This window comes from Panthera leo, chromosome C1 (genome assembly GCF_018350215.1).
Source record: "Panthera leo isolate Ple1 chromosome C1, P.leo_Ple1_pat1.1, whole genome shotgun sequence".
NCBI classification, from domain to species: Eukaryota; Metazoa; Chordata; class Mammalia; order Carnivora; family Felidae; genus Panthera; species Panthera leo.
Genome location: NC_056686.1, coordinates 203,957,559 through 203,962,189, shown reverse-complemented (window position 1 = coordinate 203,962,189; position 4,631 = coordinate 203,957,559). Strand labels below are relative to the sequence as shown.

Genomic DNA, 4,631 nt, shown 5'->3' with positions numbered 1-4,631 from the left:
GCGCAACATGAAAAGCTGAAGTGACTTGACCAACGTGAATTATTGAAGACAACCGGGTAATTATCTTATCGAATAGAGTCTTACCAAATGGAGTCTTGCTCCTTCCCTGCTTGGCTTTCTGTGGCAAAGCAGGAGGCCTGGAGGGTCACCTGGCTGGCTCAGTTGGTGGAGCATACAATTCTTGATCTCAAGGTTGTGAATTCGAACCCCAAGTTGGGTGTAGAGATTACTCAAGAATAAAATCTTAAAAAAAAAAAAAAAAGAGCAGGAAGCCTGGTTGAGTGAAATATCATTACTATTATTATTTTAATCAAGTGAAGTTGCAAAATAAAATGTGCCTTCCCTGCTTCCCGTTGGCAGGCTACCATTTTGTGATTTTGACCCATCTCCTTGTAGCTATGTAAATAGTAGGTACCTTGGAAGTTTTAATATTATTCTGGTTTTACACTCATCATGGAAAAGCTCCTGTGGGCCCCCAAGAGGGAATTGACCATGACAGCATGCTATTTAGATCAACCCCAGATCTAGAGGATTGTGAGGGAACGGCTCGTGTTTTGGCCAGTGCGTGACTAAAGCCAGGCTCTTACTCCAGTGGCCCAACCCTGCACCCCCACCCTACCTCAGCATGGTGTTTATGCTTCAGAGATAATGCACTCAAGAGTTCTAACCATGGGAGTCCAGGAGTGAAGAAGCACTATGGTCTGTGACGTCTGGAAAATGGCGAATGGTGTCCTTGCATCATTGGGTTTACTCTCAGTAGCAACATCATGTGACACCAAGAGCTGAAAGTTGTGTCCCTCCCCGCGAAATGAAATGGTGGTGCAATAAAATCATTTTAGTGAGTAAAAACCAGTATATTTTTGGAATAAAAATATGATGTAGTAGGAAATAGCAAGGTGCAAAGGACAAGTAAAACGAATGACTTTGAAAAAAAAAATGTTGAGAATCTCTGATGTGTAGATTTAGGGGAAAACCCAGTCCCCTCTCTAGAAGGTATTTAGAGGTAGGACTCTATATTGGACAGAGTAAGTAACCTTCTGATTCTTGCTTATTTTAGTAGCAAGTGGAGACCCATGCAGAGATACTGGCCTTCTGGGGGAATGAATGGGAAAATGAGAGTTGAATAAGTACATGTGACAGAAAAAAAAAAAAAAAAAAAGCAAAAAACCACATTGTCTTTGATCCTCAAGCTGGGGAGTTGGGGCATGCTGGTTATAGTGACAATTAAATACCTTTGTTTCAGGAATTCCTAAAACTGCTGGGTGGCTTACATGGTTATATTCTAAAGTATGATAAGGAATCTCAAGTTTTCTAATCTTCATTGTGATGGGCTCAATCAATGAGGTGGGGAAATTTAGTTAATAATTTTCCTTCCTCAATCTGTTCACTCTCTCTGAATTACAAAAGCCCAATTAAGCACATTTCTATATAGTCAGAATAAAAAGAACTGAAATTAAAAAAAAAAAATAATTGCATACTCGTAATTTCTAGTATGTGTTGGGTTGGAGAGAGAGAAGGGAAGGAAAAAAAAAAACCGTGAGCAAAAAGTGTCTTCGGGCTTTCTGGAAACTGCTAACTGGTTCACCAGTTCACCTAGTAAGAATGATTCGAATTGTGCTGATGTTAATTTCTGTTTCAGATGTTAATATCTGTCTTCTTTTTGTTGCTTTGGGTGTAGGCCAGTGATGGTTTCTGATTGCACAGGAAACTGATGGCATAGCAACGCTGTGTCATGGTGGGATTTGATAGATGAGCTGTGAACTTTCCCATCAACTCCGAGTACCTCCCGTTGGCAGTTTCGGCCCTCAACCTGGTTTCCTTCCTATTGCATACTCCATTTCTCTCGAGCGTCTATGTTGTACTTTCTCTGGTTCCCAGCTCTATTCATCCATCGAATCACGGGTGCATCATTTATTAAAGTCCTGCTGTGTGCTGAGGGCACAAGGAAAGGAAAAGGAAATTATAAATACTCGCCTTCGGAAACTTACAGGCTTCTTAAGAATCTCCAGGCTCAATTCACTATGAGGAGCCTAAGGCACAAACTCCCTATCTGCTAACCCAACAGCTATTTTCAATGTCCTTCTCCCCCTACATCTTCCCACACAATCAGGGGTGATTGTGTCACTGTTCTGACCAATGAGGTATCAGAAGAACCCGATGAAGGGGAGGGGGTCCTAGCATCGGTACTTCCTGATAGAAGACAGGAAAGTGGCTGGCACTTCTCACGCTGTCTTTCTGTCTTGAACAAGTGGGGACACCTGGTGCCATCTTGAGATCATGAATCGTTAATCCGGAAGGAAAAGTCAAGAGAGTAACAGGTTCTGTCTCAACTAACACTATTACCCACCGTTTTGAGACTGTGTGTTATTTATTTAAGGCCCTCTAAGCCAGGTGAAGTTTGACGAACTCTATCTCATCATTGATCTGGCTGTACTTGACATTTTCATGGGTTTTTCCTTTCCTTCTATTCCAGTTCTAACCATTCCAGTTCTATTCCATTCTAACTGTGACCTAATCCTCTAGCAGGTTATATGATTATCATTTCTACTGGCTACCTGGAAACCTTGGGTCTTCCACACCTTTTTGGTATCATTTCTTTTTTCCCCTTTGTCACTATTTAAAAAAGAGTTTCACTGGGAAAGATAAAAGAAAAGCAAATCAAAACATTGAATTCCACAGCAACTTGGCTTTACATGAGATAGTATGTGATAAGTTCCTGACACATAGCAGGTGCTCATGGAACTTATGGCACTTATGGAAATCATGGTTTTTCTTCTCTTGGAGCTGAGGCTGCTCATCTTAAGCAGCTGAGGACTAGTCATGGGATCATGTGGGTGGCATAGGAGTTGAGGCAAAAGAATCTATTCATTTTCATTGATTTGGCCTCAAGAGCACTGTTCAAAACTTCCCTTTTCAATGTATGAGCATTTCCCCTCCACACACTCCTTTGTGCGGTGTTGTAGAAAGAACCCACGACCATGGATTAGGAGAACTGTGTCTTAGCCCTCCATCAGCTAAGGGCTCGTATACACCTGAGTAGTTCACATCAGTTTAGAGGCCCCATAGGTGCCCACCATGGATCAGTCTCTGCTGCAGCCTGAAACACAGAGATGAGCAAAGAACTATCGTTTCTGCCATTGAAAAACTTCAGTGTTCTTAGAAAGAAGAGCTATCTGAACAAATTATTCCGGATCAGTATTGTCTACGTGTTGATGGAGGTTCACACAGGACCAATGGGAACATAGAAAAGAATTGGGAACATAGCAAAGAACATAGCCCTGGAATTGGTCTTGGAGTTGAAGGAAATAATGCTGAAGGTGAGGACTGCCTCACTAGGTGAAAAGGGGGAGGGGGGCCATCCTAGGAGAGGAAATGGCATGAAAAAAACATTTTCTCCTATGTAAGTTGGAAGTTTTGGATGGGCGATTCACAGACCTCTCTTAGCTTCAGCGTGTCATTCGGTATTTGCTTGTCTTGTTTCTTTGGAAAATGCATGAGTATTTATTTTCCCGAGAGCTATCAAAACCAAGAATAGAAAGAGAGTAGAAAGAAAGAGTCTGTGTCGGTAGAGCTGTCCACAGCCATTTCGGCATCTCTCGTTTTGGCTCTCAGGTTTTACGCAAGTCAACGGACACATCCACAATTTCATTCTCTTCTATGAATACAACTTTATCAACTATGTGAAGCGTTACAATGGGTTTGAAGTGGCTATTGCTATATTTTGGGGGTGGGGGGTGGACGGTGAACATTGTGCAGTATGAAGGGTCTATAAACTTAATTTAAGAAAAAAAGACTCCTCTAAAGTTAGAAACAAGGGGCACCGGAAGTTTCTGGGTTGTAACGGCTCATTCTACCTCTGACTAAGACAGGGTCTTGTAAATTATATCATTGGGCTAGTTAGGGAGGCTGGAATGTAATCTCCAGGAGAATAATGCCTTGTTCATGTTATATCCCTGATAACTAGAACCATGGTTAGTACATGTTGGGTGCTCAGTAAAAATCACTTAAATGAGTAGGTAGCTGGGATGATCTGTTTCTGTGATCAACTGCTTGGACCAAGCAGGTCCTATAGGTCCAGAAGGCAGTAACAATTCCCAACCTAAGCTTTACCTCACAGGATAAGGCAACTGCGGTGAGCTTTCCAATGTGCGGAGACCCCAAATTTCCCCAAACTCCCTTGCTGAGTAAGAGGCATTGAAGGGAATTTTTTGTTCGGTTTATAATCCATTGGAGTCTTCTTCCCACATACCTTTGGCTGATAGGTTGGCAAATTCAGGTTCAGTACAGCGAGAGAAAAGTAGCCTTGGTCAATGCTCAAAAGTATAAATCTAAAGATAGATCACCCTGTCGAAGCTGGTTGCTAACAGAAAGCCCATAATATATGTCTCATCAGGTACAAGTCGGATCTGAAGTTTAAGTGTTCAGATGCCATCTTGTTGACTGGCTGACCTCTGGTTTAGGCAGGTGTTTTTATGCATGAACTTTGTGTGAACTTGGAGAGGCGAAAGAGTGATCTACTAGTGGGTGAGGGTTAAGGGAAGTGGCCTTGCCCGGGCCACTGTGGGTTCCCCGGGGACACTGGAGAAGGCCCTGCCTTACATTGTCTAATAAAGTCCCGTAAAAGGGAGAAT

General features: G+C 42.4%; 1 long non-coding RNA gene across 1 annotated transcript; it reads right to left on the bottom strand.

Annotated features, from left to right (window-relative positions):
* Positions 1-277: 277 nt before the first annotated feature.
* Positions 278-2,467, bottom strand: LOC122228309. Its single transcript, XR_006206517.1, has 2 exons — positions 2,348-2,467; positions 278-1,932 (listed from the first exon to the last, which is right to left on the bottom strand). It is a non-coding gene; the product is annotated as an uncharacterized LOC122228309 (long non-coding RNA).
* Positions 2,468-4,631: the final 2,164 nt, after the last annotated feature.